Source organism: Moschus berezovskii, chromosome 26 (assembly GCF_049115385.1).
Source record: "Moschus berezovskii isolate FMDL1 chromosome 26, NW_MosBer_1.0, whole genome shotgun sequence".
Taxonomy (NCBI): Eukaryota; Metazoa; Chordata; class Mammalia; order Artiodactyla; family Moschidae; genus Moschus; species Moschus berezovskii.
This window is the reverse complement of record NC_142485.1, coordinates 25,547,059-25,573,449: the sequence shown is the minus strand read 5'-3', so window position 1 is coordinate 25,573,449 and position 26,391 is coordinate 25,547,059. Positions and strand designations below refer to the sequence as shown.

Below are 26,391 nucleotides of genomic sequence, written 5' to 3'. Positions count from 1 at the left end.
AGATCCAAATTTCTCTCCAGCTGAGCCCAAGGTTATCACAACACATGATATTAAATGCTTCGCCAAAATGCTAATTATCATGCTTAAACTTTTAAAATCCACCATTCTCGTAACATGTTAAAAAGTGGGTATGGAGTTTGTTAGCCATAACTGTTCTTGGTGAACTCACAATGCCTTTTGGGAAGTGGTCATTTTTTTCCAAGAATGCACCACACAGTCCTAGAATTTCACTGATGAACTGTATCCAGCTCCCTGATGTGTAGGTTTCCAGGATCTGCACTGGTCTCTGTTTTGAAGACAAGGGTTACCGGTTCTTTCCTTTCTTTGTTCCCTTTCTTGTAGTACAGGGTGCCTCCAAGATGACAGATGATCACTCCAGACTCATATCGACAAATTATTTTAATATTGCAAGATGTAATTCATCCAGGTCTAAAACTGTGAGCTACTTTTTGTTCTTTTGTGAGCTAGTTTAAAGCAGCTGCAGTTTTTCTTACCTATTTGGGCTTCAGCTTCCCTTTTGGGTATCTGTTCTATCTTCTTTCTTCTCAGAGAGGCAACTTTCTCCTAAACACAAAAGCACCTCTGCCTTCTCCCTCAGTCATCTACTGCTACCACTCCAAGGTCTGCTTTTCTTCTCCTTCCTGATTAAATAGTTCATAGAGATTCAGCTCAAATGTTCCTGTGCTCTTTTTCACAGATTCATACGTTATTCTCCCATCCTTGAAGTCTGAGCCCCTCGAATTCCTGTTACCATCACAATGAACCTTCCTGCTGTGTGCCCTTCTCGGTCCTCACTCTGAGCATTCATTGTCTGACTAGGATTTTGATAGTACAGTTGTCCATAGGTACCCTCAGGTAACTGGTTCCAGGGCCAGCCACAGCCACCTAAATCCACAGATACACGAGTCCCATAACCCACCCTGCATATTCACAGGGTCCCTGTTCTTGGGTTCAGCATTCGTAAGTACAGAGGCACAACTCTATTTTCATTTTCCTCTTTCTAAACACTATTATCTGTCAGGGTTACATACAGGCCATGGGACATCCCAGGTGGCTCAGTGGTAAAGAACCCACCTGCCAATGCAGGAGACATAGGTTCGATCCCTGAGTCAGGAAGATCACCTGGAGAAAGAAATAGCAACCCACTCCAATATTCTTACTTGGAAAATCCCATGGACAGAGGAGCCTGGCGGGCTGCAGTCCAGGGGGTCACAAAGAGTCAGACATGTCTGAGCAATTGAGCAGCACAGTCCATGAAATTATTTTCATATTTTCTCTTGAGTATTTATAAATCTGATTTTTAAATACATAGACTGAGTCTGCTAGATGGTCATTAGCAAACATTCTAAGGTTTAAGCAAATGATTTCCACGTCACCCAACGACAAACACTTTATGAATATTACCAAAAAGTAGAGCTTGTGCAAATTCTTGAACTCCCTAAACCCTTACTACTCAGCTTCTCTATTTTATTTACCTAACGTCCACAAAGACCAAGTTTGTTTAAGAATCTTTCACAGGAAAGTTCCAACGAATCCTGCTTGCGGGAAGGTCGCTGTTTGCAACCAGCAAAGTGTTTCATCATCTTCAGCCCTCACACCATCCAGTTGCTTAATGTCCTCTGAGCATGAGCTCACATGAACTCAGTCCCTACCAGGGCACACAGAATGCAGGATTCTCCCGCGATCATCTGAAGGTAAGCAGTTCATTGACAAGTTAAATCTGGCAAACAAATCCTTCTGGATTATCACTTGTGCCTCCCTCCAGACTTGCCACACTCCTACAGTTCTTCAAACTCTCATCTGTGTAGTGTCCTCTTCCTAGGACAGTTTTCTGTGGGGGTAAAGATAATTTACTGAGGCATCTGAAAAAAAATGCGACAAAGACTAATAATTACAACCACAATTTTTGGCCACTTTTCTTGTTTCATATTCTAGAGCCTGTTTATTTGGCTTTTAAAAAGACTTCTAAACATTTCCCTTTTCTTCAAATAGAGAAATGCTTCTAACCAAAATATTATTTCTAATGCAGACCAAGGGCCTAGCACATTGAAAGCACTCAGTGAAGGATATTATTCAGCTTGAAAAATTAAAGCAAACTTCTCTGGCAGGCTGAAAAGATAATAACATAAATGGAGCAAAAATCCAGGGGCAGGGAATACACAGAAACAGGGCTCCATGCCGGGTTACAACTTTATCTAGGTGCAGGGAGAGAGTCTACTTCTGAGTCGTCTTTGACCCTTGCCCCAATCAATAATTTTTGGTAATTTTTCCACTTTCAATAAAATGCTAGTGCTGTACACAGCCAAGTAAGCACAGGACAGCTTAACACAGATGCTAAGAGCTAGCTCCCGAGTGGCGCACTGTGGCTCTGCGAAGCTGAGGACCTGGTCTTCGCTTCAGGTGCCCGTGTGTGTGCCCATCATGTGTGTGCCCAGGTAATAACAGGAAGTGTGGAAGACAAACATCTGAGGAAATGCGGCAGGACAGAGGAAGGATCCTGCCCCCCCTGACCAGCGACCAGGGTGTCAAAGGAGCGTAGAGAGCACTCAGTCCCAGCACACAGGCGCAGCCCTGCTTCTCTGCGGCCAGCAAGGCGTCTCATCTCTCGGGGCCCCGGCAGACCCTGGGTCATTTTCATCCCCTTGCCCGAGAGGTTGTGTTGCTACCACCACAACAGTCTTTAGGGCACAGCCTCAATGATATTCTGCAGCTTCAGTTAAAAGGAATTCCAAACACAATTTCCCTGAGCATGGCCACCGGGTCGTATCTCCTGAAAGAAGGCCCCAGCAGAATGGGGGGAAATGAAAGCGTTAAGAAACGCGCCCTCACATGTGGGTTTCATTTTGTCCTTTCCTAATTGGCTACCCACTAGCCCGTGCATCATTTTGGGCAGAGACACAAAGTAAAAAAGCTGGGCTTTCTTCAAGGCTTCTCCTCGAGCCTTCCTCCTCAGCCAAGCGTCTCCCAGCACCGTCTGGTAATGAGAGCCATGCTGCCAGAGAGCTGGAGAGGCCCTTCGTCCCACTGGCATCACCTCTGGGCTGTCTTCTCAGTGAGCAGGTTTGGCCCAGGGTCCTGGGACCCCTGGATGGGTGGCGATTCTGTGGGGGTCCAACAGCAGAATTCCCTTGGTGTGAGTCCTTAACCAACAAGGTGACACAAGCGAACAGGAGGGAAACAGTGTGCCTAGAGTGAAACATCGAGAAACGACCCACATCCTGCCAAATTAATCTGGTGTGAACTATTTCCAGTCCTACTTCCCTGTCAATCACAGAGAACAAACACAGGCCATTCACAAGCTCTTTTGTGTGTGTGGAGAAACAGAAAGCAAGTCAAATCTTGCCTAAATTCTATAAGGACTTCTCTGCACTTTTTCTGAAGTTGTAAATATGTTTTCGACCTCCCTCTATCAAAATGATACAATTTCATATTTGGAGTATGTTTTTGCCAGAAGGTAAGGACTGTAAAAAGCTCAAGGAGTACAAAAAAGATAAAGAGTGGGAAAATGTAGTTCCCTGGCATATATTAGCCTGATCAATAATGTCAACAAACTAGTAAGAGTAAATACCATCATGGTACTATGTGTTTTCTTTCGAAATTAAATTGTATCTAAAAAATGCTAAGCCAAGCCGGAAATAGGTTTACAGTGGATCATTTCAGTAACATGCATTTTGACTCCAGGTTAAAAATTTAAGTAACCTTAAAGCGGGTAACAGAATTGATTTGCTTTTAAGATACTTAAAATTTTTATATAGCACTTCTGGGTCACAAATCAACAATGGAGTATAAAATAAACTAACATAATACTCTACCAAAAATATATCCTCTTTTTTCAAAGACCTGGCATTTACAAATAAGAAAACACTAACACTACTGCCTATGGCGACTTCATTTCTTTTTGTAGTGGGGGACTTCTAATACACTTGGTTACCTCAATTAAATATTTCTGTTATATTGCTATAACCTCAGTTCATTCATGCTTCTCACTTCACAGGAGCTCAATTATTCCTTCCTGCAATTCAGACATCTCTCTTCCAACCAGATTACACACTCTTCATCTCACCATCCACAGTCCAAACTATGACCCGGTCTGTGTTTCCATCCTTCTCTTCTTTAGGATTAAATCAGCTAAGGCAAGTAAAGTGCTTAACACAGTGCCTGGCACAAAGCAGGTGCTCAATAAACGAGAGCTATTGCTATTATCCCTCTTCTCTTTCCCTTCCTGCCACCCTCCCGGTCCCTTACACTCTATCTTACTTTGGTCAGAGAGAGTGTGTGCTCTTTTGCCAACAGATCTCACACTTTTCAGAGTTCTTTGCTCACTCTATTTCCCCATCAAGAATGCCTTTCAAGCCTCAATCTCTGTTTGTATTGGGGGTTGGTTAAAAAGTTTGTTTGGATTTTTCTGAAACATGAAAATCCCGAATGAACATTTTTGGCCAACCCAATACATATCCCTTTACTCCTTTCTCAAGATCCTTTTCAAATCCTGTCTTCCTCATAAAACTTCCTCATGATCCCCTCAAGCAGAAGAGACCCCTCTTTCATTTTTAATTTATTTTAATTGGAGGCTAATTACTTTACATTATTGTATTGGTTTTGCCATACATTGACATGAATCTGCCCCGGGTGTACATATGTTCCCCATCTTGAACCCCCCTCCCACCTCCCTCCCCATCCCATCCCTCTGGTTCATCCCAGGACATCAGCCTGAGACCCCTCTTTCAAAAGCCCGTGATGGTCTGCTGACACTCCATGTCTCTGGACGGCGTTCATCATCTGTGCCCGCCCTGGATTGGTGCATCACACGCATTTGGCTTAGCGCCCCATGCCCAGCACACATGCATCTGATAGGCCTGCACGGCAGAAACTGTGTGTCATCACATAACCCCTTTGGGAATTACCACACACGCCTGAACTGAAAAAGATGCTAAAATACGTTTAATTTTCTGAGGTGAAAGTAATTTCTGTTGAGGAAACTAAAGTTTAGCGAGCTGAAGTAAAAGTCAGGCCACAAAATCAAGTCTGACTCTCCACTGTAAAATATACTGTAGCCATGAGCCTTTCAGAAACAAAGGAATAAAGTCTCACAATGGTTCTGTTTTGTTACTGCTGCTGAAGTTCTGGCGGCTTTGTGCCACCTAAGGAGACAAGCGTGAAGCATGTCTTTCTTTTGGAGCTCAGAGTTCTCATGCCCTCTGTCTCCTGGACTGAGGAGACAGTGCTTGGATGAGCAAAGAGCTCACCAATATGTCCTGCGAGTGAAGCACAGGCAGTTCCCTGCCAACAAATAGCCCAGTTATGAAGCACACGTTCTAAACTGAGATGAAATACTATCCAGAGCGTGCCTTAAGGAAAGAAACTTGTCACCACGGCCTGGTTAAAAGCCAAGGTTAGCTAACAGTTACATCATGCAGCTCAAGATAGCTTGCTGAAGAGAACCTCGGAATCGACAGAGCTACGGGATACTGCTCCTTTAGTTTAGTTTTCCCCTTGCAGGGGAAAAAGAAAAAAAAGGAGTAAACACTAGAGACTATTCTCTGGAGAGAGAAAAAAAAAAAAACCCACTGAATGAGGACTTCATTTATAAGCAAGACCATTTACCACAGGCTCTGGGAAATAAAAAGTAATCACTGGGGTCATTCATTGCTCTATTATGTTCTGGGCACTTGACACACGTTATTTAATCCTCACGACCACCTCAGAGGAAATGCTGTCCCATTCGCAGGTGATGAGACTGAGGCTCAGAGGCGTTAAGGAACTTGCTCAAAATCACAGAGCTAGATATGAAGCCAAGTTCTGCATAGCTCCAAATCTCATGCCCTTTTTCTTCTCTGCCATATAACCACTTCTATATGAAGAAATGGAAGACTACAGCTGCTCCCAGGCTCCTGGCAGACCATCTAAGACCCAGCCCACGAGGAAGGGCATCACCCAGATATCAAAAATGTATCTGGCAGGCTTTGGAATTTTAAAACCTCATCTCATCTCCAGTAGGGTTTAACCTTCCAAATTCATGAACCACTACTACCTTAAGATTGAAAGTGTAATAGTTATTAAAATTTAAGCATTTGGGACATTTTGCAAGGACCGATGAACCAGAAACGTATCATAACTTATGTCTGTATTTAAATTCTAACATATATTAAAACTCATTACTTCTAGCTACAAAAATTTCCAATAATCCCATAAAAGAAGGCTTCCTGCAAATTTTACAATTTTTATAAAAACATGCAACATTTTCTGAAACATGGTATTCATTTTGCAATTTATCTAGTTCATTCCTTATCCATCTCTTGGGTTCTCAAATATCTCAGATCCTTAGCTCTTCTCATATGACTGAATTCAAATCATATCCCAGAACAAATAAAGTCTTAGGCCCTGCAATTCACATCTTTCATATTTTCATTTTGTTACATTTTATTTCAAATGGCTTCTGATAATATCAGAGACTTTTCTCTCCTATTACCAAAAGTTGTTCTGTGGTCTCATTGTGTGCCTGGAAATAAATTGGTATAATTCAGTAAAAGCCAACATTATTTTCTCAGTCCACAGAAGGAATCTGTTTGAAGGCATGGAAAGGGAGAAACAAGCAGAGATACTATAATTCTTATTTAATGCATCATTTTAAGTTTTCATATAGGTTATTTCCAGTAGTCACGTACAAATGTTTGAGAGTTGGACCATAAAGAAGGTACCTAAGAGTTGATACTTTCAAACTGTGGTGCTGGAGAAGACTCTTGAGAGTCCTTTGGACAGCAAGAAGATCAAACCACTCAATTCTAAAGGACATCAACCCTGAATATTTGTTGGAAGGACTGATGCTGAAGCTCCAATACTTTGGCCACCTGATACCAACTGACTGGAAAACACCCTGATGCTGAAAAAAGACTGAAGGTGTGAGGAGAAGGGGGCGACAGAGGATGAGATGGCTGAATAGCATCACTGGCTCAACAGACATGAGTTTGACTGAACTCCAGGAGATGGTGACGGACAGGGAAGCCTGGCGTGCTACAGTCCACGGGATCGCAAAGAGTCGGAAATGACTGAGTGAATGAACAACAATAGAATTCCCATCTTAACTTCTTAAGAGCTCAGAACCGGCTAATCCAATTCTCCAGTCCCCAGTTCCAAACTCCTCTTGGCTGTTGGTTGTGGCGGCAGGGGCCTGACTCTGGTTGGAAACCCTCAGAAGATAAGCTTCGTGGGGACAGGAATTTCACTTGACAGATTGTTTATGGGTGTACCCCCAAATGCCTAGGGAATGCCTGGCGCAAAGCAGTCACTCAAGTATTTCCTGAATGTGGCCACCATCTTTTTCTTGAATGCTGAGTGAGTACATCCAGTAAAGAGTGACCAGGATAGGGTGAGGGCTCTGGAAACCATGTCATGACTTGAAGGCACTTAAAATTCTGAAAGAGATGGGAATACTAGACCACCTGACCTGCCTCTTGAGAAACCTATATGCAGGTCAGGAATTAACAGTTAGAACTGGACATGGAACAACAGACTGGTTCCAAATAGGAAAAGGAGTACGTCAAGGCTGTATATTGTCACCTTGCTTATTTAACTTATATGCAGAGTACATCATGAGGAACACTGGGCTGGAAGAAGCACAAGCTGGAATCAAGATTGCTGGGAGAAATATCAACAACCTCAGATATGCAGATGATACCACCCTTATGGCAGAAAGTGAAGAGGAACTCAAAGGCCTCTTGATGAAAGTGAAAGAGGAGAGTGAAAAAGTTGGCTTGAAGCTCAACATTCAGAAAACGAAGATCATGGCATTTGGTCCCATCACTTCATGGGAAATAGATGGGGAAACAATAGAAACAGTGTCAGACTTTATTTTTTTGGGCTCCAAAATCACTGCGGATGCTGATTGCAGCCATGAAATTAAAAGACGCTTACTCCTTGGAAGGAAAGTTATGACCAACCTAGATAGCGTATTAAAAAGCAGAGACATCACTCTGCCAACAAAGGTCCATCTAGTCAAGGCTATGGTTTTTCCAGTGGTCATGTAAGGATGTGAGAGTTGGACTGTGAAGAAAGCTGAGCGCCAAAGAATTGATGCTTTTGAACTGTGGTGTTGGAGAAGACTCTTGAGGGTCCCTTGGACTGCAAGGAGATCCAACCAGTCCATTCTAAAGGAGATCAGTCCTGGGTGTTCATTGGAAGGACTGATGCTAAAGCTGAAACTCCAATACTTTGGCCACTTCATGCGAAGAGTTGACTCATTGGAAAAGATTCTGATGCTAGGAGGGATTGAGGGCAGGAGGAGAAGGGGACAACAGAGAATGAGATGGCTGGATGGCATCACCAACTCGATGGACATGAGTCTGAGTGCACTCCGGGAGTTGGTGACGGACAGGGATGCTTGGTGTGCTGTGATTCATGGGGTCACAAAGAGTCGGACACGACTGAGAGACTGAACTGAACAGAACTGAAAGGCACTGCACGTGTTGAACCATGATAAGCAGGGATGGAGAGGGGTCCCAGAGAGGGAACTCTGCTCTGAGTGTAGCCAGTTAGTTCTGAGAGTTACCAGCCATTATCTGGGCAAGTCCCTGGATTCTCAGTCATCCCATCTTGGAAGCAGACATTACAGAAGTGATATAAAGGTTAAGTGAACAAGAAAAGTGTTGGGCAAAGAGCTTTAGAAATATAAGTTGGTCATATTTCCACATTTTCCTTTTTTTTCATTCCTGGGGGGGAGTCTTAAAAAAGAGATGATAACTTTCTTCAAATACGTGACTGGCTATGTGTAAGAAGACAAGGACTCTATCCACATATAACAGAAGACAAAACTACAAATAAAGGATATACTGTAAAAAGTGTGCTGGCTTCCGTGGTGGCTCAGTGGAATCTGCTATCAATGCAGGAAATGTGGGTTTCATCCCTGAGTCAGGAAGATGCCCTGGAGAAGGAAATGGCAACCCACTCCAGTATTCTTGCCTGGAGAATCCCATGGACAGAGGAGCCTGGTGGGTTTTAGTCCATGAGGTTGCAAAGAGTCAGTCATGACTGAGCGACTAAACAGCAATCATAAAAAGAGCAAGACACTACCCAATACCAGGCAGCACACCCTACCTAACAGTGTTCCTACACATTAGCAGCTGTCTTCCAAGAAAGGTGTCAGGTTAGTGTCATTTTAAAAGAGGACACATGATTCAGAATGATTCAGAAGTCATTCTGAATGATTCTGGGGAATCAGGTTCAGTTAAAAGAGTGTTAACTAAATTACTTGGTCTGCCAACTCAGGTTCTATTATTAAACGATATAATTTCTTTTTCTGTGACTGATTAAGTTTCTCATAATTTTCTGCATAAGTATAAATCAATAGTCAGATAATAGGTAGTCATTTTATACCAAAGTCCATCTTGCCACAAACCTCCCATGCCTCACCTTCTAAAAAAGTGATAATCGTGTAAGTTCACAATGACTAGAAGAAAAAAAAGCCACACGGTATGTCCTCATGATATAGATGGGGTATTATAGCATTGTTGTTCAGCTGCTCAGTCATGTCCGACTCATTGCAGTCCCATGGACTGCAGCACACCAGGCTTCCCTGTCCATCCCCAACTCCCAGAGTTTGCGCAAACTCATGTCCACTGAGTGATGGCATCCAACCATCTCATCCTCTGTCGTCCCCTTCTCCTCCTGCCTTCAATCCTTCCCAGCAACAGGGTCTTTTCCAATGAGTCCAATTACAGCATTACGTATCCATTATTCAGATCAAATAACTATTGATTTGGTAAACTCTTCTTAAGTTTAGAGGTTCACTGTGTACAGCAAATCTATTTTTGCATTAACAACTGCAATTCCTCTTTCCCTCCCCTTCCCCTTGGACTCCTATATGCAACATTTAATTCCAAGTAGCAGGTAATACAACATCAACCAATGTAACTACCTATCACATATAAGACAATCTTCCACAAGACCAGAAGAGCTCTATCCTTCACACACTTCGCCCAGAAAATCACAATATTAAATGCTGGGAACATTCAGATCACATACAAACAGAAGATTTTTTTCTTTATCAGCAAAACTGATCAGTCTCCACTATCCTTATCCTCATTACTGTTATGCTCCCAAGAGTTAAGGAAGCTGTGATTCATAATTTGAAAAAATATCAATAGAATCTGTTTGGAGATGAGGCTTTAGTTGATAGTTTTCAGTTGAATATTTTTGGCTGAATGAAAGGATAGTGAAGCAAGCCTAAGAGATGAATATGAGATCCAAGAAACAGGGAAAGAACATTCAACCCTTAAGTTTTGCTTCCACTCCAAGTATCTTTAAGAGAATAGGAAAATCTGGAAAACCTAAAAATGTTGCTCATTCCAGAATCAGACAGTTGCAGGGAATCAAGTCCCATCAATAGCTGCCATATGAATATTTCCCAACCTCTATGTGTCTTTTTAAGACATATTTAATGTCTTAAAAAGCAGTAGCAGTCTCATTCCACAATGCAACATTCTCACAATGTCAGCAACTCTGCTCAGTTCTTTTTGCCTTTTGCCTTTTAAAAAATAATTTGATTGGAGTTCAGCTGATTTACAATGTTGTGTTAGTTTCTGCTGTAGTAGAGCAATCGGTTATACATATATATATATATCCACTCTTTTTCAGATTATTTTCCCATACAGGTCATTACAGAGTACGGAACAGAGTTGCTTGTGCTACACAGTAGGTCCTTATTTTATATATAGTGTAGTGTATATGTGTATATATGTCAATCCCAATCTCCCAGTTTATCCCTCCCCGCCCTTCCTCCCTTGGTAACCATGTCTGTTTTCTACATCTGTGACACTATTCCTGTTTTCTAAGCCAGTTCATTTGTACCATTTTTTTTTAGATTCCACATATAAGTGATATTATATGGTATTTATCCCTCTGTCTGACTTACTTCACTCAGTACTAGGCAATCTCTAGGTCCATCCATGTTGCTGCAAATGTCATTATTTTGTTATTTTTATGGCTGAGTAATATTCATTGGAAGGACTGATGCTAAAGCTGAGACTGCAATACTTTGGCCACCTCATGCGACGAGTTGACTCACTGGAAAAGACTCTGATGCTGGGAAGGGTTGGGGGCGGGAGGAGAAGGGGACGACCGAGGATGAGATGGCTGGATGGCATCACTGACTCTGTGGACTTGAGTCTGAGTGAACTCCGGGAGTTGGTGATGGACAGGGAGGCCTGGCGTGCTGTGATTCATGGGGTCGCGGAGAGTCAGACACGACTGAGCGACTGAACTGAACTGAACTGAATATTCCATTGTATATATGACCACATTTTTCCCTATCCATTCCTCTGTTGCTTGGTTCTTTCTGTTTTATCTGTCACTCTTCCCAGCTCCCAGTGCATGTTTTGGGGTGTGTAGTGCTTTTAAAATGGACTGCTCTCCAGTTAACCACAGTTTTCAACCATTCCTTACTATGTTGCACTAACCTGTTTTAACCATTTGTATTTCATGCTTGGACCTGGGGAACTGGAACCCAATCAACGGGAGACCCTGTGAGGTCAAGGGTGCCTCACGGACGTACACAGCTGCTCTGCTCCCAAGTAGTCCTACAAGGACAGCTCACACACTCTGCAGGGAAGAGCCAAGACTACTACGTGTCTTTGATATTTACATGCTCTCTGTGGGTTGAGATAAGCTTGGGATTTTCCTTTCTGAACTATGCTGTTATATAGATGTACTGGGGAGTAAGTCGTTAATTACAAAATGTTGACTGTTTTCTCCACTTACAGATAGTCTCAATGTTTTGCTTTTAAATATGAACATCTGTCATTTATGATGCCAGTTAGGAAATTTTTTTTCCTGCAGCGATGTCTGCACATGTATAACCTCCAGCTCACTCTTACACACACACCTGTGTGGAATGGTTAGGCATGGTTCTGCTTGAAATGAAATGTGTAGGCTTCTTCTGAGCTAGAATCTCATGGCTTATTAAAACCAGCAATGCTGTATATTATGCCTTTAAAGACACCATGAAAAATCCAATTCAGGAAATAATTGCAGTACATGTTGTTAGACAGAATACTAGAGAAAAATGACTCTTCTCTGCCTTAAAACATTATTCTACCCACATCATTTTGGGGAGTGCAAAAATTTTGCACTCATTTCACTCAACAGAAATTATACTTAGTTCAATAAAATGAGCACTTTTCTTCCAATTCTTGCAAATAGTCTGAATTCTGATTCATGCATACAAAGTTAGAAGTGAAATTACATAGCTCAAACTTCACTGATTTCTCTGGTCTGATATGTAATGAATTAAAATCATATGTGATGAAATAAAGGCCCATTCCTAAACCAGAAGGGTCTTGAACTTTCAATTACTGTTGGTACCAACTACTACAGATGTTCCCTGCATCCCTCACTAGTCAAGTTACCTCCACATCACTAATACCCGCCTTAAGTCTCCATTACCTCCACCCTTCCCACCACACAGAGGCATCAACCCCCAACGATGAACAGGGCTGGTGATGATGAATCAACAGAAAGTCAAATATAAGACTGCAACTGTTTATAATTCATAAAAATTAATCTGGTACTATGTCTAAGTCACTGGAACAATTCTTTTTGCAAGCAGAGCATTCAACAAACAGAGTTAGCAATGCAGTAAGTATAGAAAAATAATTCACAAGAATACCTTTTAAAATGATAATGGTAGGCCGTTTGTCTTTCGCACTTCTTTTGCACTCAGTAGCAAAAAAGATCAGAATAATGTAAATATGCTATTCATTATTCAGAAAGTTCATATGATCTGTTTCAAGGAGATAAAATGCACTGTCAACAAAAATTTTATGCATAGTCTGTTCTTTTTTTGTTTGGTTCACTGAACTAAGTGCAAACCATCTGTTAGCTATGATCAGAAAAAGTAAAAATCCAAACAGGTTTGTTTTTTTAAGATAGCAGAACAGCACTCCAAACAGAACTTGCTTAAAAAGCACCACTTATGAGGCAAAAATCCTAATGATGAGATGGCTGAAAACCCCTGTGTTGTCTTTTTATTTTTAGGTTAATACATTTGGGGGCTAAAACACGCTACATCATAAACTGATCATTATTACTAAAATGTCTTATCAAATATGTTCATTTCTAAGAAATTTTAACATATAAAAACTTTTAAGTTAAAATTGCATTTTGATCCCCATTTATAAAAGTCCTATGACTTTAGTGTATTATATGATTATAACTTGCTTTTATGAAAGTAGGACGCCCTGATAGAAATCAGTGTTTTTGTTAAGTAGACACTCGAAATCAAGTCTTGACTCTGCCCCTAGCAGTTTTGACCTCAGATAAGTTACAACTCTTAAGATCTCAGTTTCTTAAACTATTAAAAGAAGAGTTCTAAAATGTCATTCTCAGGAGCTTACTACCCTTCTGAATATGCCTAGCAGTGTGCTTGGCACATACAGAAAGCAAGGAACTCAGTAACTGTCCATGACCAGGGGAATGGGAGATGAAACCAAAGGAAACCAAACTTTCCTTCCAAAACTTCAGAAACTGCCCACAAGACAGCTTTCAGTGTATTGTTAAGTTCAGAGTATGGAACACAAAACTCACTATCACAAGAGTGTCTCACCATCTTCACAGCGGTAGAACCAAACTTCCAGGATGCTGTGCCTTAATAGTGTTATGATCATCTAATGAAAAACTAATTTTTTTTAAAGGTGAAATTCTAAGTTTTCAGAGAGTTAACAACAGGCTCCAGCCCAGGACATGTTCTCAAAGTTCTAGTACTACACATTTTATCAACACCCACCACATTGTTTCTCCACAGCCTGGAAATGCACTTTGTGCTATTTTCTTGATGAATACTGCACACAAATCCTACTCCGCCTACACAACCACTGTGTCACAAGTGTAATGCATTTAAAAGAGGGATTTTAGCAACAAAACATTAAAGACCTGAATCACTTACAAAGCAAGTTTTGCAAAAGATAAGCATTTCTATACAGAAACCAACTTAAAAATTCTTCACTCTGCTTTGCTACTATTCAGAGTGTGTGTGTGTGTGTGTGTATATGTGCGCACACTCAATAGCTCAGTTGTGTCCGACTCTTTGTGACCCCATGGACTGTAGCCCACCAGACTCCTCTGTCCATGGGATTCCCCAGGCAAGAATACTGGAGTGGGTTGCCATTTCCTCCTACAGGGGATCTTCCCCACCCAGGGATCGAACCTGCATCTCCTGTGTCTCCTGCACTAGCAGGTGGATTCTTTACCACTGAGTCACCTGGGAAGCCCATAGGCACCTTATTAAACAAATATAACAAGTAAAAGTTTTCAGTTAGTTATTTTATACTTTGGAAACTAACAAGGCTCTACAGTGCTGTCTTCATTATGACCTCTTTAGTTCTATTAAACTGTAACTTTATTAAATTCCAGATGTTTCCACAAGAAGACCCATGTCAGGATGATATTGAGCCATATGGTTGGATTTTAAATGTCATGCTAAAGGTGTTACAATTTCAGATAAGAAAAGAGGGAGCACTGATTATTCCTGTTGCTGTTGTTCAGTGGATAAGTCATGTCCAATTCTGCGACCCCATGGACTGCAGCATGCCAGGCTCCATGGGGTTCTCCAGGCAAGAATACTGGAGTGGGTTGCCATTTCCTTCTCCAGGGAATCTTCCCAGACCAGGGATCAAACATGTGTTCCCTGCATTAGCAGGCAGATTCTTTACCACTGAGTCACCAGGGAAATCCAATTATCCATTCTGTTTCCTTCTCACTTGTGATTATAACTCATCAATGATCTAAGCTAAACTTAGAATCAAATTTATTTCCTGGTTCATAGGTCCTGGTCCACAGAAATATGTGTATTTGAGAACTGGAAAAAAGAATTCTGAGAATTCTGGAGGAATTTGATGCTGGTGACAATTAAAGTGCAAAGTATGCCTTCAAGTTCAGGGAACTGCTTCCACCATGGCACACACGGGAATGGTCATCACTGGGTTGTTGTCCAAGCTCTTTAACTCAGAGCTCCCGACGGCCACCCTGACCTCTGAGCCCTTTCTCAGCGGCCACAAGCAATGTTATATCAATAAGGGGAGAATGTATGACCGAGAATGCCCCATCATGCCCCAAAGGCTCTCTCCTAAGATTGTTTTCCCAGGGGCTGAAATGGGTTCTGAATTGCAGGGACCTTAGTCTGGATTGCAGGAACCTTAGGTTCCACTTGGTGAAACTCAGGGATTCTTGAACTCTCATGGGGTAGGGGCGTTTCACATGTTTGTGTGTGGTTTCTTCTTTCTTCTATGGAAGTATAAACATTATCAGAATTGAAAGAACATTAAAGGAAGAGTTCCTTCTCCATATATCAAAGAACTGTAAGTAGTTCAAATACAGTTCATGAAAATTGTATGAAACTTGTAAGCCTTTCATTAGAAAAGATAGTAAGTTAATGTAATCTTTGCTTTTTCAACCTGAATCGCTTTAGTTCTCCCACCTGATTCACTTGTCTGGTCTTTCAGGAGTTGCACAGTTATATTTCAGAGTCTGCTTATAAATAAACAGCATGGACCTCACATCATAAACATTAATATGATTCTACAAAAAAGAATATGACCTTGGATTTCTCCTCCAAATAGGCCTATGTAACCTTGTAACCAAATCCCTTATGATTATACAGTGGAAGTGAGAAATAGATTTAAGGGACTAGATCTGATAGAGCGCCCGATGAACTCTGGACGGAGGTTCGTGACATTGTACAGGAGACAGGGACTAAGACCATCCCCATGGAAAAGAAATGCAAAAAAGCAAAATGGCTGTCTGAGGAGGCCTTACAAATAGCTGTGAAAAGAAGAGAAGTGAAAAGCAAAGGAGAAAAGGAAAGATACAAGCATCTGAATGCAGAGTTCCAAAGAATAGCAAGGAGAGATAAGAAAGCCTTTCTCAGCAATCAATACAAAGAAATAGAGGAAAACAACACAATGGGATAAACAAGAGATCTCTTCAAGAAAATTAGAGATTCCAAGGGAACATTTCATGCAAAGATGGGCTCGATAAAGGACAGAAATGTTATGGACCTAACAGAAGCAGAAGATATTAAGAAGAGGTGGCAAGAATACACAGAAGAACTGTACAAAAAAGATCTTCACAACCAAGATAATCACGATAACGTGACCACTGACCTAGAGCCAGACATCTTGGAATGTGAAGTCAAGTGGGCCTTAGAAAGCATCACTACGAACAAAGCTAGTGGAGGTGATGGAATTCCAGTTGAGCTATTTCAAATCTTGAAAGATGATGCTGTGAAAGTGCTGCAATCAATATGCCAGCAAATTTGGAAAATTCAGCAGTGGCCACAGGACCGGAAAAGGTCAGTCTTCATTCCAATCACAAAGAAAGGCAATGCCAAAGAATGCTCAAACTACCGCACAACTGCACTCATCTCACACGCTAGTAAAGTCATACTCAAAATTCTCCAAGCCAGGTTTCAGCAATATGTGAACCATGAACTCCCAGATGTTCAAGCAGGTTTTAGAAAAGGCAGAGGAACCAGAGATCAAATTGCCAACATCCTCTGGATCATGGAGAAAGCAAGAGAGTTCCAGAAAAACATCTATTTCTGCTTTATTGACTATGCCAAAGCCTTTGACTGTGTGGATCACAATAAACTGTGGAAAATTCTGAAAGAGATGGGAATACCAGACCACCTGACCTGCCTCTTGAGGAACCTGTATGCAGGTCAGGAAGCAACAGTCAGAACCGTTCATGGAACAACAGACTGGTTCCAAATAGGAAAAGGAGTACATCAAGATTGTATACTGTCACCTGTTTATTTAACTTATATGCAGAGTACATCATGAGGAACGCTGGGCTGGAAGAAGCACAAGCTGGAATCAAGATTGCTGGGAGAAATATCAATAACCTCAGATATGCAGATGACACCACCATTATGGCAGAAATTGAAGAGGAACTCAAAGGCCTCTTGATGAAAGTGAAAGAGGAGAGTGAAAAGGTTGGCCAAAAGCTCAACATTCAGAAAACAAAGATCATGGCACCTGGTCCCATCACTTCATGGGAAATAGATGGGGAAACAGTGGAAATAGTGTCAGACTATTTTTTTGGGCTCCAAAATCACTGCGGATGCTGATTGCAGCCATGAAATTAAAAGACGCTTACTCCTTGGAAGGAAAGTTATGACCAACCTAGATAGCGTATTAAAAAGCAGAGACATTACTTTGCCAACCAAGGTCCATCTAGTCAAGGCTATGGTTTTTCCCGTGGTCATGTATGGATGTGAGAGTTGGACTGTGAAGAAAGCTGAGCGCCGAAGAATTGATGCTTTTGAACCGTGGTGCTGGAGGAGACTCTTGAGAGTCCCTTGGACTGCAAGGAGAACCAACCAGGCCATTCTAAAGGAGATCAATCCTGGGTGTTCATTGGAAGGACTGATGCTGAAGCTGAACTCCAATACTTTGGACACCTCATGGGACGAGTTGACTCACTTGAAAAGACTCTGATGCTGGGAGGGATTGGGGGTGGGAGGAGACGGGGACGACAGAGAATGAGATGGCTGGATGACATCACTGACTCGATGGACATGAGTTTGAGTGAACTCCGGGAGTTGGTGATGGACAGGGAGGCCTGGCGTGCTGCGATTCATGGGGTCACAAAGAGTCGGACATGACTGAGCGACTGAACTGAACTGAACCTTGTAATACAGATTAAAAAGCCAAAGAGAGGAAAGTAGTAACTCTGAACACCATGACGCTCCATAGAGACTAAAGTAGGAGCCCTGCCTGCCTCTCATTCACCTCTTCAGACACATCCACAAATGGCACGCAGTTCATCTCAGTGCTTACTCCAAGGGCTGAGACTCACTAAAAAAATTCAGCAGGGCCATTTAACTTCAAAGGAATGAAAAAACTCTCAGGAGGTTTTAGACTTGGATGAAGGCTGTTAGTCCTTCTATCAACTCCTTCCTGAAAGTCTAGATCAATGTAAAATGTCAAAAATTAAAAATTGAAAGAGCAATCTCAACTTACCTTTATTTTCTAGTATAGGCTGCCTTGGGAGAAACGTAAATTCCTAATGTGTCCCAAACACTCTAGAATGCTGATGAGCCCTTAGGATGGAATATCAAAGCTCACCCCAGCCTCACAAAAAAAATGTCTCCCAGACAACTGCTCAAATCACAACAGAATTAAAGAGACCACTTAAAACTTGGCATATGGAAATACAAGTACAAAATTATGTTGTTTAATATGATCACTAAAGTAGATAAAAAATCTATACAGCATCATCTGAAATTTTTGGATTCAGGCTTTTCCAGAGAATATCCTATCAGGAAGTTTTCATGCGGACTTTTATCAGGATAAGCACATAAGTAAATTGCCAATATCCTGTGGACTATAAGCTCCCTGCAAAAATAATAAGTACCCTTTGCTTCAAAAGATGAGGAACATTATGAGAGTGAATATAAAGGAATTTTAGGAGAAACAAAAAATCACTGTCTAAAGAAAGCTGTCCTTCTGAATGAGAAGAAAATTTCATTAGTACATATGTGCTTCACTTGAAGGAAAAACACAAAGGACACATTTGTGAAAACTTTATTTACTAATTTAGGGGAAATTTAAAATTGTATTTATTCATATTTTAAAATCATAATACAGTGAGATTCCACCCATCACCCAATCCAACAATCTAAAATGGGTAATATTTATTGGACATACATGAGCCTACAAAGGCAGGACCAAGAGTACTGTAAACAAAGAATTATGATTAAAGGAATTCAGACCATTTGAGGTCCATTATGCTAAAGCTGAAACTGCAATACTTTGGCCACCTCATGCAACGAGTTGACTCACTGGAAAAGACTCTGATGCTGGGAAAGGTTGGGGGCGGGAGGAGAAGGGGACGACAGAGAATGAGATGGCTGGATGGCATCACCGACTCTGTAGACATGAGTTTGAGTGAACTCCGGGAGTTGGTAATGGACAGGGAGGCCTGGTGTGCTGTGATTCATGGGGTTGCAAAGAGTCGGACACGACTGAGCAACTAAACTGAACCAAAAACTCTGTGAAGTGATTTTTACTGAGGAGAAATAAATTCACTCCAAAATTCCTTTAAGTATTAGATGAGGATGTAAGTCAACTCTCTGACACACACACACACACACACACGCCCCACCCCACCCCACCCCCCAATAAATTCACTCCAAAATTCCTTTAAGTAAAGACTTGCCTATTAGATGAGGATGTAAGTCAACTCTCTGCCACACACACACACACACACACCCACCCAGATGTTTTTTTGGAAAGGTACATTCACAAGAGTCTGAAACTCAGAAAGTAAAACAGTGGTACTCAGCTCCATGTCTTCATAGAAATTGTCCTTGTACAGTACAAGAGCTATGCTAAAGATGACCATAAGTATATTTTCAGTTATATAATTTCTTTTAGAACATTCTTTCTTCGTCTGGGTCAATGATAGGATCTGAACTGAATGTGTTTCCTTTTAACAAAAGAACTCTTCCCTCTCTAACATGGAACTGAAAAGTATCTCTTCAGCTACCAGCATTTTTCATCAGTCCTCCATCCAGTCTAAGCTGAAAGCCTAGACTGGCACCAACACCAAACTGCAGACAAGGACTGTTTTCCTGGACTTCAGAGGGACTCCTTCAGGAGGAGCAAAGTGGGAGCAATGGCTGAAGGCCTCTTGTGATCTTTATATTCCTGACAAGGTCCCTTATGGGTTTTCAACTCATTAAGTTTGTCATAAATGCACCAAGCTTAACCAACAGAACAAATCAACTGTCAAAGTGAGAAGTTAGGATAATCTCATGTTCTTAACTTGATGGCTCTTTTGGAATGATTTTATTCTTCAGATTTTTCACCTAAAACATAATCTTCTTATGTGTTTTAATTTTCCTCTAAGACCTTTCAGAATAGTTTGAATTTTTAGTTAAACATCACAACTTTCTTGAGTGTCAGGGTAATAAATGACAGGCAATTCTGCCAAATGATTTAGTTAAGCATTATTGCCTTTTCCCTCAAGCAAATTTTGGTGAATAAATGCTCAACCAGAACTCAAGGCTGAGTGACCCACGTCTCACCAAGGAGTAACTGGAGGAAGTGTGACAGTGGTTTTAACAGCAATAATAGTAACTGTGATGTGAAGATAATAGAACCTGAAATTTACGGAGCATTCAGTCTATGTCAGGATCACAACACATACTGCTAAAAAGAGAAGTTTAGAACAGACCTCTCCACCTGATACCTTCAGCTCTGTGTACGGCTCACTCTCTTCCCACTGTGTGTGTACTTATTAACCCTTCAGTGGTGGTCAAAGCCCAGGGAACAGGAACCAAGTCACTGATTTATTCTTTGCTTCTCTACAGACTCTCGGGCTGGGCCACATGTATTTGTAACATGTACTCATCCAAAATGGATTAGCTAACTTCCGATCGTGGAAGACTCCATATGCATTATCTTCTAGGATATTCTCAGAATCAAAGTCAGATTTCCTATTCCAAGGGAATCCCTTATGTATCAAACCAGTATTCAGTAATCTGGTTGCACATACAATTGCTAAAAAAGTATTAATTTTGCATGATTTTCACAAAAATAAAACCCCACCAAGTGGATACTTTTGTTTTTTTTAAAATAAACAAGACAGGATGAATGAGGATTGTGGGAAGAACAATTCAAAGGATATACATACTGTGAAAAAAAAAAACTTTGCATGTGATACAGAGATAATTTGCCACCCCAACACTGAAATATATTTCGAATTCTAGAGAAAATCCCATGGACAGAGGAGCCTGGTGGGCTACAGTCCATGGGGTCGCTACTAGTCGGACATGACTGAGCGACTTCACTTTCACTTTTCACTTTCATGCATTGGAGAAGGAAATGGCAACCCACTCCAGTGTTCTTGCCTGGAGAATCCCAGGGATGGCGGAGCCTGGTGGGCTGCCGTCTATGGGATAGCACAGAGTCGGACACGACTGAAGTGACTTAGCAGCAGCAGAGATTTTAGCATTATTTCTTAAAGTAGAAATTGAAGAACATTCTGAAAATCTGCTCCAAGTTCACACTGAGGGAGTAAATAAAGTTGAACATGCAAAGAGAACCCATTCTTTCCTTATGGTTCAATATATAGTAACTATTCATTCCACTAGTGACTATCATTATTATATTTACCAGATGACAGCTAGGCATCAGAGTCAAGTCAAGAAAAGACCCTAACCAGTCAGCTTTCATCTTTTAATTAAGATCAAGTTACAAATCCCACATAACATCTTTTTGCCCACAAAGGAGTAGAATGAACAAGAAGTGAGTTTGAAGGTTTATGTCATATTTGATTGCTTAAAGAGATAAGCATATGTTTTTAAATGGGAAGACCCAGTAAAATCTGGGGGAAAAAATAAAGATGGGCAACCGTTTAAGTATGGGAGCATCTTAAATACAGTATTATTCAGCATCCCTGGAGACATCAAGGTCTACCCACTGTGATCACTAGGTCTCCACTGAAAGGAAGTGGGCTTGGACAGTGTAAACAGCATTGTACAAGGTATGACTGTATGAAGACTTAGGGAGCCTTGATGAAGCCAGAGTGGGCCAAGGAAAGAAAAGAATTTTCCCCACAACTGAGGGGAAAACTAGCAAGAATCAACAAGGAACATAAAAATTCTTTGTTGTGTATTGTTCACAAACTATTCCAAAAATGAATATAACACAGGGCACTTTCCGCCCCCCCCCCCACAAGCTCCTGAAGAAAGGTTATAAAATGTTCTTATCTCATCCACCTCACTGTCGAATCCCAGATAATACTCAAGTTCTGAACAGAGGTGCCAGTATGCAGCACAAGAATAGGTGTGGGCATGTAGGCTTTATGTATTTATTTTTCTAGTGGGATAAGGAGATGGCATAAAATTAAACACATGACATTTGCAGCACTAAGTCATCACATCCACCTTAGATGTAAGAAACTTTGAGATTTTTCAACAAAGTGTTCATATTCATACACACCCAGACAAACAAGAGAACCACACTTTTCTGAGGCAAGATATCCAAAGCAAAATTCTAAATAGGAACAGAAGAGATATGACCCACATGTTCAAATCCAGACTTGTAAACAAAAAACACATTAACTCAAAGCTTAAGTCAATACTGACTATACTTACCAATGAGAAGGTTAACTTAATGGCAGCAGAGGCTATTCTCAGAAACACTGAAAGTTTAAAAGAGTCCATTAGCACATGAAAAATAATAGCATACTGCTTGCTTCCACAGATTAATATAAAATAGCTTTTACTAAACTGGACAAAAACATTAAAAGGTAAATCACGTTCTGATTAAGTCAGTTAGTTAGAGCCTGATCAACTAGGTAGAGCCTGGTGGAGCTGAACCCTCAACTGTTGCTTTGGTTTTGTCTGCAGCATCTACAACATTTCCACAGATACCATATTTTATAAAATAGCCAGAAAGGCAATGAAAGGAAAATGTAAGCTGAGTCAGGACAAATTTGTTACTACCAGTAAAACAAAAACACCAAAGCACATGTACTTTTGATGACAGAAGAGTAAGAAGCGTCATCTTCATATTTTAGAGAATGTGTTCCTTGCTTGCTTTCTGGTACAGACAGTACTGAATTCATCTGTTTATAGGTGTTCAGTTCAGTTCAGTTGCTCAGTCGTGTCCGACTCTTTGCGACCCCATGAATCACAGCACGCCAGGCCTCCCTGTTCATTACCAACTCCCAGAGTTCACTCAAACTCATGCCCATCAAGTCAGTGATGCCATCCAGCCATCTCATTCTCTGTCGTCCCCTTCTCCTCCCGCCCCCAATCCTTCCCAGCATCAGTCTTTTCCAGTGAGTCAACTCATCGCGTGTTACTTTATATAAAATGACAACAAAATTAAAAATTACTCTTAAAATCCATCAATGCCGTTTCCAGAATGTAAAATGATTGTAGTATCCCTTCAAAATTGGAGCTACACGTTACTTTTGGATGTCTAAGGCTTGGTAGAGAGTAGGGACTCATTACTTTCTTTTGAAGACTGATATAACACCCTTTCTTAAAGTACTGAAATCAGTGGCTTTCACTCTACAATAAGAAGCACATGTTACGTGCCAGGCTGTAAAATGAAAAGCTACTACCACAGAAAACAATGAACAGAACAATTTCATTGTTTTCTTTTTCTTATCCAAGCTATATCTACATGGTTTTGAATATTCAGATAAAGGTGCAGGAATGAGTTGGCCACTTAAGTTTTCAAATCATTTAGACAAGTGGCATCATGTCATTGAAATCTTAGTTAACTGAGCTTTACAGAATTCAGTTGGGTGACAACATAGCCAAATGGACACACGGTACTAACTATGTGAATATGCAGAAATATGTTCAACTGGAAATGTTGCTTTTGATCTAAATGTATGATTTGCAGTAAGCAGTCTACAAAAAGCCAGTCCATGAAATCAACGTATTCATATCCTGTTTGGGGAAATAATAAAACAAATAGCAACCTATGAGGTGTTTTCAAGGTTCTGTTCTGAAAGCTGGTCACTGAAGGGCATCAGAATAAAACCAGCAGATGGCTCTGAACACTTTAAAAATACATACACGTATAGAGAGGCAGATACTGATATACGGACCAGAAAGCAAATATAACAAAACAAGTGAAGACAGAAACTAGGCTCAATAGAGAAGTCACCAAAGGAAAATTAAAAGGCAGGGTCCATGTGAAAAATTAAGGCTAAAAAAAGAGAAAAAATGGCCATAGAAAGTCTCCATGTCTGGCCAGAAGAGCCAGGAGAAACAATGATAAATGGCCCAAGGCAGGCAGAGAAGAGAATGAAGTGGACACTCTAGAAAAGAGACCAAGCACCCCCCACTCAGAGAAGGTGAGCAGGTTTGCAGTGGGAAGCAAGAGACATGAACTTCAAAATCCTTCAGACACACATGTCCCAATGTTGAAAACATATGAGCATAAAAGACGGAAAACTCCAGAGTATTTTCAGACTTTCAGAACTCCAATAGCTACCATCTCTTCCCTTCCAACCTCTAAATCCAGGGATAATGATTAGAAACCTTGGAATCAAAAGGGCTTTACTGACAGGCTAAGTTAACTGAGGCCAAGGATTCTGCAAACTGAATCTTTGGAGACACCATGGTCTCCAAGGGCAAGTCACACACCCCAAAAGATTAAAGTGCCTTAAGGTAATGAAGTTCCCCTACTCAAGGCACAGAACAGAAAACAAATGAGGAGCAAGGGAGGAAATGAAAAACCCTAATAAATAATGTGGCTCGCACAGTCATCCAGGGGAGCCGAATAGAAACTTTTCAGGGGAGAAATTTAAAAATGCTTATGTTCTTCTGCACTGAGAAATCATTTAATGTTAAGCTTTAGTGCGATTAAAAGAAAAACGGATTTAATATTACAAAAAGGGAAAACAACTATTAACATAAAATTAGCATATTCTTACCCTGTACATCCTCTTGAAGAAGATCACAGGCAATCAATGTTGGTAATTTCCTCACGAAATAATTATTATTCATGCTGGGGGTGGGGGGAAGAAGTGACTGAAGTTTTAAAGACTGCCTGGAGCAAGAATTAAAAATATTAAGGTATAGGTCACAGACACACAAAGTTCCTATCTCAAGCCCCCGCCAGGATTCCGACAGCTCTGCTTGAATAAAATCTGACGACAGCCCCCAGTTAAAAGGATGAATGTTTCTGAGAAAAGACTAGATAAACCTTATCACCAGTCGTAAACGAGTCACCTAAACGATTTTGAAGGCAGTTCTGCATAAATATTTGAGAGATCGGATATCTGACAACTTTTACTCCTGAAATCTGGGTAGTTTCCACCTCAAACGACTCACATAACTCTGAGAGCGGATTTCTCGTAAATATCGTTAAGATTCGGTCTCCGAAAAGTTGCAAAGTTCTCGGGTACTCGGAGATTGAGTGAGTCCCTAAAACGTCAAGAATGGTATTTGGAGTTCAAGGCTAAAGACGGCATGAAATAGGTTTGAAAGAGTGTAGCCCATCTCAAAAGAGTTTAAAACTGCACCCATATACTTAACACTCCCTCAAACGGACACCACGACGGACCATTTTTACCTGTCCCACCAGTCCCGGGCAGCTCAGGGTGTGAACGGACTTGCGGAGCTCGGAGCGGGGTCCTGTCGGTAACCCGAGAGCCTCCAGGGGACCCGTCAGCAGTAGAGCCGGCGAGGCCTGGCTGTCCCGCGCGGGGCGGGGGGTGCCCAGGGACCCCCGAGACCCGAGCGGCCACGGGGACCCGCGGCTTCCCCAGCACCTGGAACCGCGCGAGTGGAGGCGCAGCCCGGAGCGCGGCGCCGGGCCTCCCGGTCTCCGAGGAGCCGGAGCGCGGCCTCTCAGCAGCTGCGCGCAGCTGGACGCGGCCCGGGACGCCCCCGTCTCGGCTCTTCCCCTCAGGCCGGAGCCCAGGCCGCCCCTGCCGGCGGCCCCTCCGCGCCGCGGGACACTTGGCAACTTACTGGGCAGTGCGAGGTCCGCGCCGAGCGGGCGGTGGCGGGCGAGCGGCTGGAGCGGACTCGGGGAGGCTGAAGACGCGGCTGCCGCCTCGCTCGGTCCGCGCGGAGAAAAGCGCCGGAGCCGCGGCGCCGCGGAAAGCGGGCTGGGCACGTGGGCGCCGCGGGTGTAGTCGCGCGGGGGCGGGGCCTGTGCGGGGCGGGGCCTGGCCCGCTGGCTCCGCCCTCCCCGCCCCCGCGCCCGCCGACCCCCGCCCCAGCCCTCCTCCCGCGCGCGCCGCGTCCAGCCCGTGTGGCCAATCCGCGGGGTGGGCGGGTCCGGCCGCAGCGCCGCCGGGTCTGTCCGCGGCCACGAGCGCTGCGCACCTGGGCGAGCGCTCTGTCCCCGGCTCAGGCGGTGGGCGTCGGCGAGCGGGGCTCGCTGAGCTCTTCCAGGTGGTGAATCCCTGCTCTCCCCGGAGGGCGCAGCCTCAGGGGCATCTCCGAGGCTACTTGTAAGCATAGTTCCTCTAAAGTGTGATTTTTGTCCCCGATTTCTTTTTATGCTGAGAATTTCCAGATAACAAAATAATGATAATGACGTAAAACAATGACCGTACTACATAGAACCCAGATGAGCATGTTTTGTCAGTTAGTACTGCTGCTGCTGCTGCGAAGTCACCTCAGTCGTGTCCGACTCTGTGCGACCCCATAGACGGCAGCTCACCAGGCTCCCCCGTCCCTGGGATTCTCCAGGCAAGAACACTGGAGTGGGTTGCCATTTCCTTCTCCCAGTTAGTACTACTTCGCCAATAAAGACCGTAAAGTGTTTATTGCAGTGTTTAGTTGCTCTTTTGAGAATCCCAGTAAAGTGAATAAGTAGTCCGGATGATTTCAGTTCAGTTCAGTTCAGTCGCTCAGTC

General features: G+C 42.3%; 1 protein-coding gene across 2 annotated transcripts in view; it reads right to left on the bottom strand.

The window, feature by feature from the left end:
- Positions 1–25,618, bottom strand: part of SLC7A2 (solute carrier family 7 member 2) — an 81,339-nt gene extending 55,721 nt beyond the window's left edge. For both annotated transcript variants that reach the window (XM_055416495.2, XM_088832697.1), the window contains exon 1: positions 25,496–25,618. The gene's annotated coding sequence lies outside the window, so the exon portion shown is untranslated. The remainder of the gene's footprint in view (positions 1–25,495) is intronic.
- Between the last annotated feature and the right edge of the window lie 773 nt (positions 25,619–26,391).